The following is a 16,254-nucleotide window of genomic DNA, read 5'->3' on the forward strand; positions in this document are numbered from 1 at the left end:
TGTTTTTATAATGTAAAATGTTCGTTTGTTGTATTGGTAGAACTACTATTCTGTACTATTTCAATTTTATGTACGTTTAAATCTTTTGTTTAAACGAGTATAATTTGAATTCTCTCCCTTGATTGTTTCACAATAGGCTTTAGGAAAAGTAGTTGAGACCATCACAATTTCGGTAAAATTTGGGAAGTTTTTGAGTACTCATAGACCTAACATTTGTTTAAAATATGTAGTTTAGGGGCCTGAGATCCCCAATGGCTATATAAGCACCAGGGGTCCGTTTATTGGGTGTCCTGCACAGGGGGATAGGTGTACTACTTGAATCATCAGTCTCGCTGCATTAGGGGCCTCCGCCAGTGGCCGTGTCCCAAGAGCCCTGTGACGCCTCTGACACCAAGACCGTCACCGATCGGTGTTTCTTTCACCATCTACTTAAACCGGGGCGTGTTTGTGGTAGTGTGTACAAACTAGCGCCCCAAAAACTAAGCCTTTTATAGTTCCGCCACTGGCACCTTGATTGATAATTGAATTTATAGCATGAGCAAGTTAGAATTAAAAAGTATATTAGTATAAAAAAGCATTTTAACTTTAAGAAACCCTCGTGGTGTTACAAAATTGTTACAATTGTTACAAAATATTGCGTATTTCATGATAGGACAAGAAAAGTATGATTATGTAACTGATAATGTTGAGTTTCGGCATTGTCGCGTAGCGCATGACTGGACAAACAACGAGTTTCCTAGACACATGTCCGCCGGACGTCCTAGAGACCAGTACTTTGTGATGGATACCTGGCATAAATTAGGTAAATGAAATGCGGAGAGTGAACTTGTTCTGCGACCACAACAATTTATTCCGAGGTCAGATAACGTAATTTTAGAGCGGGTTTTTGCCTTTTAAGGTAACTAGCACTTGGGTTACGGAGATGGTAATAGTGTAGAAAGCACCGGACAGACTTGCCATTAAAGTCCAACATTCTACTTCAGAGTTTAACGGTCTTTTTTTTTAGGGAAAAGATCAGGTAACAGCGTGATATGGTCAAGTGTGTCATCCCATGGGTCAGCAGTTTACTAAAGACAGACTCCCTCTTGAACGGTCATCAGACTGAATAGGGCCGACGTATATCTTGCTGCAGTGACCGGTCTAGCTATCGACCACTAGCTCCAATTGTCAGGGTGTGGGCCAGACTGGACGTGGGGGGGGGGGGGGTAAAGTTACCAGTGACGTCACGAGATCTAGCTTTGGTTGATAGCGCGTGGCAAGCACACGGTCCAGGTGACAAATATATACCTAGTACACTCATAAGTTGTGTACCTACCTCACGTTGGGTACCTACCTCACATTGGGTACCTACCTATTATTGGGTACCTACCTCACGTTGGGTACCTACCTATCATTGGGTACCTACCTCACGTTGGGTATCTACCTCAGGTTGGGTACCTACCTCACGTTGGGCACCTACCTATCATTGGGTACCTACCTCACGTTGGGTACCTACCTCACGTTGGGTACCTACCTATCATTGGGTACCTACCTCACGTTGGGTATCTACCTCAGGTTGGGTACCTACCTCACGTTGGGCACCTACCTATCATTGGGTACCTACCTATCATTGGGTACCTACCTCACGTTGGGCACCTACCACTCAATGGATGCCTACCTCACGTTGGGTACCTACGTCACGTTGGGTACCTACGTCACGTTGGGTACCTACTTCACGTTGGGTACCTACCTATCATTGGGTACCTACCTATCATTGGGTACCTACCTCACGTTGGGTACCTACCTCACATTGGGAACCTACGTCACATTGGGTACCTACCTCACGTTGGGTACCCACCTCACGTTGGGAACCTAACTATCATTGGGTACCTACCTATTATTGGGTACCTACCTATCATTAGGTACCTACCTATCAATGGATGCCTACCACTCAATGGATGTCTACCTCACGTTGGGTACCTACGTCACGTTGGGTACCTACGTCACGTTGGGTACCTACTTCACGTTGGGTACCTACCTATCATTGGGTACCTACCTATCATTGGGTACCTACCTCACGTTGGGTACCTACCTCACGTTGGGTACCTACCTCACATTGGGAACCTACGTCACATTGGGTACCTACCTCGCGTTGGGTACCTACCTCACATTGGGAACCTACGTCACATTTGGTACCTACCTCACGTTGGGTTGGTTACCTACCTCACGTTGGGTACCTACCTCAGGTTGGGTACCTACCTATCATTGGGTACCTATCTATCAATGGATGCCTCCCTAACGTCGGGTACCTACCTCACGTTGGGGAAAGTAAAAGCGGCTGGGCATTGTCCTGACCACATTATCCCTTCATATGCAGAGGTCAAGAAACATATGAACTCAACTTCATCTACCCAATAGATCGCTAGGTCTGAGGAGGAATGTTTACATTTTCTTTTAAGTTTAAGTGTTTGAGCAAAGAGGTTTTTGGAAGTAATGTTTGAGCAATATCTTTTTTGTAAGTAGTAACTATCAACATATGTGAAGTGGATCGATGTTTTTAATAATTATTTATTTATCACTCACACGGAGAAATAAAGTATATATAAGTTACATCCCTTATTAATACGAAAACAATTAATGTAAGAGAGATAATCCCAAAATGTTCATATTTTTTAAAAATTAATACAAACTAGGGTAGGTCTTATTTTATGTATAATTTAAGAGCTTATTTCAAAACAAATATAAATTAAAATTAAATTAAACATTGCGTAAATATACACTACTTGATTTATTTATATATTTTATATTTTATCAAATTACTTTAAAGTGCAAAACCTATATTTTTCTTGTTATAATTTTTTTTTATAACTGTATATGTCCTATTTTTGTTTGATTACAATTTTCTTTTACTTTTTCCTCGCATATACGAAGTATAGATATTATTTTGTAGACAATTTAAATCAAATTTTGGATCTCTTTCTAAGAAAAGAGATGAATGAATAAAAAAATAAATAAATAGATAAAGTCTTGTAATCGTGCAAAAAACAATCGATATTTTTCAGATCTCGACGTTTTACACCTCACTGATACCGAAAAACATAATTTTGCAATCTTGTCAGTATGTCTGTGTGTCTGTGTGTGTGTCTGTCCGTGTGTAAACACGATAACTTGAGTACCGTTACAGTTAGGTTGATGAAATATAATATATATGTTATCAAAATCGTAGATCCTGATCAACTTTTGAGCGATTTCCAATAACCGGAAAAGGTATTTTTTCTACTTTGAATTTTTCAAAAGCCTATAACTTGAGTACTATTTTAGATAGATAAATGAAATTTCACATGCAAGTGAAAGATCTAATTCTCTACCTTCTGTCAAATTTTGAGTAATTTCCGTTGACCGGAAGTACTAATTTACGCTATTTCCGATTTCTGGAAAAACGCATGTAAATTTATAAAGTACTAATAATACTGCACACTATTATGAACATCTTTATTTGGCGTCCACTTGGTGCGCAATTCTTTTTTGTATTCTACTTATAAAAGTTGAAAATTAAAAATGTATTAAAAATAATTTCTCTATCCCGTGTCACCGTAGTGTTATATAAGAATATATTTTTTTAAATAGAATAGTGCAAAATAATATAAACGCTTGTTTTATGTAAGAATATTCGAGAAAGTTTAGGTTTATTTGTTTCCAATTTAAAAAAAAAATAATTGTAAAATTAAACATATAATTTTAATTCCTTTGCATTATGAGTTTATTATGACAATGATATTACGAACGAGCAAGTGTTCAAATGCCGGCTAGTTGTATAATTAATTTAATAAAAATCTATAATTTTCAAACTGCTTTAGCTTTTATTTATTACGGAATATATATATATATATATATATATATATATATATATATATATATATATATATATATATATATATATATATATATATATATATAAAAGCAATGACGAAATGTCGCACTTGATAATATGTCGATTCTTCCGGTAGCTATTTGTGCATTGCAAAATAACTATCTTGAAATCGACGCATTACAAAATATTTGATTTTTTTTTTATTTTATTAATAGACGATTAGCTTGCTTAACGGATGTCTTGTATTCAATGAACAAGTGAATAAACCGGATATTCTCTTGTTGTATAATTGTGGAGGGGAGGTTGTATGATTGACAATTATATATAACGTTTAGTAACTTTAACAAAATACATAAAGAACGTAAAGAACATATCAAGCAGGTTCTGTATGCAAGCAAACAGACAATACTCTGCTAAATGGAGCATCGACGATTTAAAATTATTTTTGAAAACAACCATGAATGTGTGAATGTATTTTATTTTCACCGATACTTTTTATTATTGTAAAATTTAAAAAATGCATCTCTTTTCCTTTTTGTCAGATCTGCAGTTTCCCTTTCTGAAACGGTTGTCTAAAACGTAATTCACCAAGTAGTAAATAGGGGATCAGATGAAAAGAAATAACGATTTTCCGTCATGCGCGACAAGGCGGTGTAACCTACCGCACCCTCCAGTTTACAAAGACAACACTAGAGCCGGGGAAATGTCCCGCAGCGCTACACCGTTCAGGGATTAATTTAAACGAACTGATGACTTGTAGTTATTGATTAGCCGGACCACGCATTCGTGTTACGGAAATCTCGAGAACGAAAATTGAATTCTAAAAGCTACTACTATAGCCATGGGCGTGTCGAAAATGGGAAAAATTAATATGAGATGATGGATTAAAAAAAATTAAATTGTGTGTTAAATATGCTATTGTGTAAACACGTTGCTATTCTCACATTGTTACATTATAAGTTTTGACTTCTCACAATTATTCATGGAAGACTGGGGATGAGGGAGAAAGTTTAGAAAGATGGGATATGAAAAACGTATTTCTTGTAATTGGAACTATTTCTCAGGGTCTTTTTATTGAAGCTATTTTGTCGAGGGGCGTTTGGTTTGGACGGTAGGGGCTGAGGGCGTCTTTTTGGTGCTTGATTTTAGAGGTGCAGTTTTTTAACAATTACATTTGTACATCAAAAGACTTATCTATTGTTCTCTGTATCATATATGTTCAGATGACACTAATCAAAATCTCTATAAAGATGTTTTAAAATCTTTCAGACAGCTATCTCGAAAATAGGTTAAAGACAGCTCTAATACACCACAATTAATACATATTGCCTCAAATGGGAAGCAGAGGGCTGTATTTTAGAAAATTGAAATCTGTTACTTTTAAAAAACTTCTTTTAGACTACAGGATTTGTTTGTTATTTATTGCTCCGTTTTACACACTGTATATTATTTATCGAGTTCGTGTTGGTGCCTTAACCATCCATCTATCAATCGAACGTTTGGCCACCTTCCACACATATTGGCCTGATGTCTCACTCCGCCGTATTTAGGCTCTAAGCTGCCATGGTTTCATATTCACGTCATTTTGAGTCAACCTGATTTATGATCTTTACCCTTTGGCCCTATATTTCGCGACGGACAGAAGAACACGCCATCTGAGTATTTTAAAACGGATGTAAACTGGTGTAAACTGGTTAAAACGGATTTTGTGTAGTTCCACGCCTTAATGCCATATGGCTTAGGGCCATATTTAAAGAAAATCGAATCCTGTTGACAGTCCGATAACAAGAGCTAGGACTAGTTTGTTGATTTGTTAACGTTTTGGTCTTTATACATGCCCTTGAATGTTTCACGATCGCTTATTGCAATACTATTTTAACCGACATCTTGATATATTTTTGACGGGTGCTCGACTAGTCAAGAAGTTTTAAAATCAATCACGTTTTATAACAATCGTGGCAAGAATCAATGGCCCGTATAGAACAACATAAACAAATTGGATTCACGGATGAAAAGACCTCTTTCACAATCGCTGAAAATTTAAAAATCAATAATTGTGTTCAATTTTTTTTTTCAAATCGTTACTGCGTGGCTTGTAAACTATAACGTTCTGCAGGTTGATTTAATAAGACAATTTTTCCTTTTATTCAAATAGCTGCAGATTTTCAACACAATGGTAGGTTAAACATGAACTGATTTATGCTGCGAAATTCCTTGACTTGAACAATTTAAACTCATGTTCAGATACGGTGTATGAACACAGTGTAAATACTAAAATGATCAGTGGATGTTTGCTTCATTATTTCATCGTTTACATACTGACAATAAATGCAGGTAACTATCTTGTTTGCATTAATATTTATTTTATTAATTACCCTTATTATCAAATTAATAATCAATATGTGTTTGCAAAAACAAATAAATGCAGATATATGTAAATTGAAAATTCTGCTTTAATACATAATACTCATAGCCTGCGGATGCATATAGTTTTATACACAAACACACCAGAAATATAAGTATACGCCTACACGTAAATATATATATATATATATATATATATATATATATATATATATATATATATATATATATATATATATATATATATATATATATATATATATATATATATATATATACGATAAACACATACAAACGCGTACCCATTAAATACATACTTAAAAATTAATTCAAAAAAAAAAGGTTATGCTCTTAAAACGAAACTCACTAAATATAGGATGAAAAAAATATAAATAAAATTAGTGTGTGGTGTATATTACAATTAACTTATTATAGTCGCTTGTATGTCACAATTAAGTTGCGATAGTCTTTTCTTTAATTCAAGTTATGTTTCGTTTACATACTATTTTAGGTTCGGTTTAATTACAAACAGTTTGCACTTTTAAAACAACGTTAATGTTGTTTTTTTCATTTGACTCTGTATTGGTTAGAATGAGTGTACATGTAATTAGGAGAGTGTATATTGTATAATTGTTGGTGTGTATGTGTCTCTATGAATCTGAGTAGTTGCTTTTGTGAATGTATACTTTGGTTTATATATATATATATATATATATATATATATATATATATATATATATATATATATATATATATATATATATATATATATATATAAAGTATATTCATTTTTGTGTATGTATATTTGTGATTGTGTGTCTGTGTGTACATGCGTGAGTAGTTAAAGAATTCGCTCATAACACAATCCGAGAACAACTTAAACATGCCATGCAGTGCTTCTAACTAAATCCTAACTAGCGCTGACTCGTGTATAGAAACTTAGCTCGAAAGATTGCATTGAGACCCTGACAACTCTCTTGTAATACTGGATTACTTTGTACTCTTTATTGAAACATTTTAATAATATTAGAAATCCCACTGTTAAAGCGGCTTTCTCAAGGAATCGATACTTTTATTAAGTGTTTGCTCTATACATACTTTAAAATACCGTAACTTCAATAGCTAAAACGATATGGGATTGACATGTTGGGTATTAGGCTCTGGGTTCTTTATTTTTATTTTATTTTGAATTCGATGTATTTTTTTAATAAAAACTTACCGTTTAAATATTTTGTTTATAAAAGTAAAAAAAACTGTACTAATGTATAAAGTTTACTTGTTGCTTTCTTGGTTGAACATTAATCGCAGCCCAGTGTACGATACAGAGAAGAAATTATCGCCAGGATCACGTGACCTACCGTTCCACGTCACCAGTGCTGTACCAGCTGTACAATGTCACGGTGACCTACTGTGCCGTTAGATGCACAGCCTACCTGTACCCGTGCTACTGTTATATCTACATCAAACAGACTCGAGAGTGTAGCTTGGGTGAGTGATGTCCACGCTTATTGCTGAGGGAAACATAAAAAAAATAAAACACTGAAAAATGCAACTATTATTAAATAACATTTTACTAATAAGTTTTTAAATCCATAGAAAAAGAGAAAAAAAAAGTGTCTGTAAGTTTATATAGTAAAAATGTAAACGTTGGACCAGTGGCGGAACTAGAAAAAAAGGGCCAAACCGCAAAAAAAATTTTTTAGGCCCCCAAATATATATATATATATATATATATATATATATATATATATATATATATATATATATATATATATATATATATATATATATATATATATATATATATATGCCTATAAATATGCCTATATATATGCCTATATATATGCCTATATATATATATATATATATATATATATGCCTATATATATATATATATATATATATATATATATATATATATATATATATATATATATATATATATATATATATAAAGAAAATAAACACAGGATACTCGTTGCTGGCCTGCTCGGGTTTTGGAAAAAAAATGTTTTTTTTTTAATTAATACAATTTACAACATCATTTCATGTGTGTAAATGCATTAGTGTGTTTTGTGAAAATATTTTTTTTTATCTCTGCTAAAAGATGTTGAAATCTAGTCGGTCGAACGAATATAAATCATGAAAGCTTTGTATATGTAATGATGTCTCGTGTTATGTTTATTTTTATGTTTTTTTTTTATTTATATTATTAATTTTAAATAAATTTACTTTTTGTACAATGTCATTCTTTAGTAAATATTTTATAAAAAAAATAATAATTAAGACAAGTAATTGCTTTTTAATTTAGTTAGTACAAATCTATTTAAAAAAGCTTATGAGCACCTCTATTTGACTATTTAAAAAAGGGAAATAAGTCATCGAAGTTGTTTGAACGTTTGCTTACCTTTGATAAGTTTGATTGTAGAAGAAATAGGACTTGGCTTTCACAGTGGTTTATAAACAAAGGGAAAAAGAATAATTATACAAGAGCGTGGGGTGGTGTCTATATAATAAAGATTATTCAACCGCAGCTACGGTAATCATTTTTACAAAACAACCATCAAGTAAAAATGCAAGAAAATTATTTATTTTTTAAAACTATAAAAAAATTGTTATATTCGGCTGTGGGCCCCTAAATGTCGTGGCCCCCCGCATTGCGGGGTCTGGCGGCACTGTAGTTCCGCCCCTGCGTTGGACACAAACGGTATTACAAAGAATTCTGGAGCGACATATTTATTTAGTTTTTTAACAAGAAAGCAAATGTAAACGAAAATGACAAGCCTCTTCTGTAATCTGTCATCGAATCTAGAGTGTAAAAACATCTGTGAACACAATTCACTGAATGCTCAAGAACGCTTCTCTCATTATTCTTTTTTTCCCTCATTTTGTTTTGAACCAAGAGATCCTGACATTATTTTGTATTCATTTTTTCAATTCCTAAATAGATATGCTTGTGTTATCGATGGAAATTTTTATAAAGTGAAACCGTATTATAGTGTTAAGTGGGTAAAACTAGAATCGCAAGATTTGACCACAAGTACATAAACAGACAGACATGCATAGCAATTTTTCTAAACACGTGTTAAATACAGGCTACTTCATTAAAGTTTAAATTTTAACGTTAAAAAAATATTGTTATATCCTCTTCAATGAAATTTAGTTGTTGTTTTTTTTTGTTTTTTTTTAAAGAAGTCTTTTTTAATCTTCCACTAGCGTCCTGGCCAGTTCCGTCCCCAACCCTACTGCCGTCTGCTCAGATCCTCTACACCACTGGAACCTTCTGTAACACCACGGCAAACTTCAAGATAATGAACAGCGGCTACGTCACTTCCTGTCTGTGGATGTCTACAAATACATTGACCTACATTCAGGCTCAAGCGGCGTGTAAAGGTCAGTCCAGTAGTATAACAGTGCAATCATATGGGAGCATGACGTTTTCCCGAATGAACACTTGCCTGAATGCGACAAATGCCTGAATGGACAGTTGTAGACCCATACATATACATATATACACACAGATGTATATATATATATATATATATATATATATATATATATATATATTAATATTAATTTTTTGTTATATATATATACTAGCTACATACCCCTGCTCAGCCACGGTGAATCTTTTTTAAAAGTACCAACTTGGAAACAGAACAAAACTAAACACAAACACAAAAGAAAACATAAACACAACAAAAAGGAAAACGCAAACACATAAACAATACAAAAGTAAAAAAAAACACAAACAAAAGCACAAATACAAACACAAATGGAACACAATTACAAACGCAACACGCAAACACAAACACAAAAGAAATCGCAAACAGAATGCAAACGCAAACACAAATGCAAACACACAAAAACACAAACGAAAACGCTAACGCCAACGCATAAAATAAATACATGTTAAATATCAATCCATGCTAATTATAATATTTGAACAATAATGCCCTCTAGTACGTCTGCATATGTATATATATAACATGTGTATACGGTTTATATTTTTAAATTACTAATTTAGAATAAATAGCTCACAAAGAATACAAAGATTTGAAAACCTTGAACATTGTATTTTGTTGATCAGGAATGGGAGCTAATCTGTACACGATAAAAAACGTTGACAAACTGAGTATCATACAAGCCGTTGTGCTGAGCAATCAATTTTACTGGGTCGGGCTCAACGACATTGTGACAGAAGGAGTGTTTGTCTGGGATGAAGATGGGTCGGTTCTTGACCCTCAGCTGAGCAGCGTCATTTTTCATCCAGGTAGATCTTTGTTAAATATAATGGTCTGCTACAAGAATAGTGAACTATAACTGGTTAAAGTACAAGGTTTGCCTCACAATTTAAGACTAATGGCGTAAATTTTAAAGAAATATTTTCCTCTATTTTAAAAATCTCAATTTATTTGATTAAAATTGAAAGTAAAGTTCCCTTCGCGAAGACGACGGTATTGGTCCATGGTACAAGTGAAGTAGAGTTCACATGTATCAGTGACCTCGGCATATGAATGGATAGTGTGGCCCGCACTATGTCCACCCACCTTTACTTTTCATAACGTGAGTTAGGTACCCATCAGAGCTTTATGGACTCAGTGACGTTCTACTAATTTGAACCCGGATTCCAAATAGAGAGTGTCAAACGCTCTACCCATAGGCCACGTCGTCCTACAAAATAGAATAATAAAATCATATAGGCATATTTATCTATATCTCTTTATCCTTATATATATATATATATATATATATATATATATATATATATATATATATATATATATATATATATATATATATATATACACATATATATATATACATATATATATATATATATATATATTTATATATATATCCATATATATATATATATATATATATATATATATATATATATATATATATATATATATATATATATATATATATATATATATATATATATATATATATATATATATATATCCATATATATATATATATATATATATATATATATATATATATATATATATATATATATATATATATAGTGTTACTTAATGTATATTTGTAGGCCAGCCAAACGGCGGGACGGCACAGAATTGTGTGAGATATGACTACATGTATTTACCTTTAAGTGATATTCAATGTTCCTACCTACACAGGTATATCTGTGAAATAGACCCGCTACCTATGTCTTAGTTAAACAAACACTCCTGTGTTTAAACACAGCAGATAAATTCATTAAAAGTTAATCTGGTCAGATAATGTTATTCAAACTTTAAGTTATGTTTAAAAGCCTAATGAATACAAAGGAAAATGTTTTATTTATTGACTATCATATTCATACTGTTGGTTCATGACTGAGAACAATAAAGTTAACAGAGTTTTATAATTTTGTGGAACATGTGTTAATTTAACTATTAAAAAAGATTAATGTTAGACGTAATTTCTCTTGCACCTTAAGCATAATGCAGCGAAACAATGGTTATTAAGGATCTAAAAGATAAGATATATAGCCTTTAATAAATGTGTTTAATTTATATACTATTGTGATTTAACATTAATTTCATTACTAAATAAATACTTATTAAATACTTTGTTTACTTTGGGGTTCAATATTTTAAAGTTACCGTCATGCTTTTGCAACATGAAAAACCCACAGGGAGAGAAACGCTGCTGCCCACTGCCTCGTATTTTAGCGATTGTTTCCCTTCACTCTAATGCTGGTTGATGCTAATCAGCTAGGCCTACTTCTGAAACGTTTTATCAGCATAGCGTTGTATTACAGCTATTCTCAACATTTACCTACGATTGTTTTCAATTTTTCTTATCTCACCGGCTTCTAGTTTTTATTTGACTTTAAATGATGGTCATTTCAATATTAGTATCCACAACTACAAAATAATATTGAGTTAACGGTTAATTTGAAGGACATTTGTTTTCGTTCGTAAAGTTTAATTTAAAAAAAGTAGGCCTACTCTTTTTATTCATCAATCTATATTTAAAATATATCCTTAATTATTAGGCACCTTAATTTTATGTTAATTGCATCCACAAACAGCGTCAATATCATATTGTTATTATCGTTAATTAATTTAAGAAAACTGCTAAACAGGGTAAATCTAACCTAACTATTCTCACTATATTAATTTTCAAATAAGAAAAGGTATCTTCTCAAACGTCAATAAATAGTCAAGATTATTGTGTAATTTCTGGACGAAATATCTAGACTTTATGTTTCTCTCAAAACATTTCTGTTGACACTTATTTATGCTTCTTGGTATTTAATTAAAAATTAATGAAATATAAATTGTGTGTTTGTTTTCTATTTGATTTCATCACAATAAACTTAACAAAGATTTATCCTTAGTTTTGTCTAGATCTTTCAGGGCCTTGTTGACACGGAGATAAAGTCAGAAGATAAATGCATCAATAAATTAATAAACGGATGAACGGTGTCAGACCGTAATCGACTTTTATTTTTATATACCGTATATAGAGAAAAATCGCACCCTCCCGGGGTGCCACCTTTGAAAAAATTAAAAAGGATTTTTTTTTTTACAGAACCCTACTTTGGAGTGTTTTAATCAAATCCCAAAGGTTTGATGGCGATCGGATAAACGGTGTCATACCACAATCGACTTTTCTATTTATATAGAGAAAAAACAAATCGCGCCCTGCCGGGGCGCCACCCCCGTGAATTTGATTTTTTTTTTTTGCGCAGAAACCTCCTCAGAAATATTCTCAACAACTTCAAAAAGTTTCATAGCGATCGGATAATAATAATGCATTAAAGACAGACAGACAAACAAACACACACACACACACACACACACACACACATGTACATTGCTTTTTATATATATAGATAGATTGATAGATTATATATATATATATATATATATATATATATTATATATATATATATATATATATATATATATATATATATATATATATATATATATATATATATATATATATATATATATATATATATATATATATACATGTATTTAAAATTGTATTGGCATTATATACTTGATCCGTAAACAATAAAAACCGAAAAAAAATTCCCGATCGTGAGTAATTGAATTCAGGCTTTAAAGACTTATTCAAAACGTTAGTTTTTTGCCATGTTAACAAGAGCAGCCTTTAAACGGGGAATCTATATCATTGCTGATTCTGATCGATACATAGAACTATTTTTCATTCAATCATCGACATAGGCTTTCTAGAAAGGAACTGGTAATTGGAATGTTTCGAACCCACCATACAATTTATAATTATGGAGCTACATTAAGGCCAATCTCTACAAAGCTTGTGTTATGGTTGTTCACATCACTACATCTATATAAAAAATTGAACATTAAATAAGTTTATATCATGTTTAGTCTCTGTACATCCATAAACCGTTTGTAATCAATAAGATATTTACTACTAATGCCGTTGTGTAATTTCTATTCTGCCGTCTTTTTCATTCGAAAATTTAAAAACACTACAGCGAAGATAGTTAAAAGACCATTTGATATTTAGACGGTTTTAATGACAAACTGAGCCTTTGTATCGCCGACTGGATAGAGGACCCAATAGATAGCACATGAGTTTCAACTACTATTATTTACATACGGAATAACTCAATAATTAACTAAGCATAACAACTTAAGAATGTTCATTTTAAAACATTTGATAGGCCTACCAGTAAAAAATATCAACGGCTTTCTTGTTAAAATAATCTATTGTTTGAAAAATTTTATTCTAAATCAATATTACAGCCATTGTTGGCTACAAAACTTTTGGATTAAATATTTAAAATCTATAGCGAGCTCGATCAACACACCATTAGGTAATTTCCATTATGCCTTTTGCTTATAAATTGAACATTAAGTCTCAAAATATCCACTCAACAGATCGTTCAATATAAAAGAGTTGACTGAATTCTCAACATAAAAATGCGATCGTCATTATCAATGGAATAAAAAACAACTACATTTTATGAAGAATTTAAAAAAAAACTGTTATTGGGATAATAAACATAAAATGTAACATTTTTTTCTTGCAGCATTTTTAAAATTGCTTATTTAGTAGTAGAGCTGTTTTTTTCTACATTGTCTAGTGTCAGCTCCTCGAAAGCGATTGTAAGGGATTAATGGAAACATAGATTAAAAACCCGACATTTGAATTTCTTAGACATATTGACACAATTGATGTGCACCTGGTATTGATGCTTGAACAATCATCAGCGGTCACATAAGTTCGCAAGAACTCCTGCATATAAGACCCTGGGTGAAAAAGCCCCAACTTCATATTGATCGAAACAAAAATAGATTTGAATAATTCATGAGTCGACAGTATTCTTTTCACCAAAAACAACTCTGCATCTCGAGTTTTACAACGGATGATGTCAATTACTTTTTTTAAAAAGCCCCCGTGATCATAAACCAGGAATAACAACGAAGTAGATATGCCTGATAAAGGCGCAGCTAGGGGAGGGCGGGCGGGTCTGAGCTTCCATACTAAACTATTCACAAACAAAGTTGAGAAAATAGACTGCTTTTTGGCTTTATGAAAACACAATCAAAACTGTTACAGGATAATAACTTGTAGGAGGGAGGGGGTTAATTTTTCTCTAACTTGAATAATTATATAAATGGGGAGATGATAGTTCGCCCCGGGCGTCGGAATGGGTTGCGACGCCTCTGATGTTTATAGCCTGATGCTGTTCAATTCCATGGAGTTCAATCCGATTTAGTAATTAGTATTAAGATCACATAAGTTAATTCAATTCCATTCACATTAGATTAACTTTCATCAATTCATATCAATTCCTTTAATTTCGATTAAGTTATGCAAGGTGGTGTACTGTGGGACCATGCCATGCCATGCAATGCGATGAGTAGCAACCCAATGCGATGCAATGTATATTATATTTAAAACATTAAAAAAAACTAATGACAAGCTTTAATTTAATAAAGCACTAAAAAGGAGAAAATAAATTATTTTCTCTAAATATATCATCTTTTCCTTTTTTCGCCCAAGACACATGGGACCGCCACAGTAAGCTCCCTCTATTAAATACACTACTATTTATATAACTATAAATAAGTGTTTGGGTCACTATATTATCTCTTGGAAATCTTTTATAATAATTGGGAGGAGACCAACGCTTTTCTTTTTATTATTTAAATAATAGTGTATTATTTATTTCAAGAAAATAGTTTATTTTCTTATTTTTAGTGTATTTTTACATACAAACTTGTTATTAAAACGTTTTTATGCAATTGTTTTCAGTACTTTAAAATTTTTAGTTACAATCAAGTGGCATGACTGGAAACTATTTCGCACAAAATGAACATGAATGCGCATAAAATAATGCGAAGAGACGGCCTACTAATTTCAGATAAATTTAATTAATTTTTAAAAAGTTAATTATGCATCCAATTAAGTCAAATTGAATGTCATATTGCCTTGTTGTCATGTATTGACCCACGTGCAAATTTGGAAACGAATCTTTCAGTGAGAGGTGCCCGAAGTTTCGCTTGAGCGTTTCGATCTATGACAGACAGAGGACAGAGTAAGCAAGTTTGTAAAAAGGGCACATTTTTATCCGTTGCTGGTGGTCACCCGTATATATATTTAGTAAGAAAACATCGTCACAGCTCATTTATCAGCCTTTACTTGCGTCTAGCAGTTGGGTGGAATGGCGTCCATTCTCGCAATATTTCTTCTTTACGCCCCAAGCTTACATTTGGTGACTGGGATCCTCTTCAACGCAGCGCTTTACAAACCAGCTTATATGAGTTCAGTCGACTTGAAATACAACTGGACTGCTGAGTTAGCTAATGATGGAAGTGATGACACAAATGTATTTAACGGACACTGCGTTAATTCAATTGGGGACAACCCTGGTTGGTGGATGGTCGACTTGAGAGGTCTTTACTACGTGGAACAGATCGTTCTAGTAAATAGGTACGTTCTGTTGGATGGATGTAGAATTCAGTTTTTTATTACCTAGCGTATAAAAGCGACTGCATTTTCGCCCGGCACGA

Source organism: Physella acuta, unplaced genomic scaffold (genome assembly GCF_028476545.2).
Source record: "Physella acuta isolate Inbredline_101_S28 unplaced genomic scaffold, ASM2847654v3 ptg000102l, whole genome shotgun sequence".
Lineage (NCBI taxonomy): Eukaryota > Metazoa > Mollusca > Gastropoda > Physidae > Physella > Physella acuta.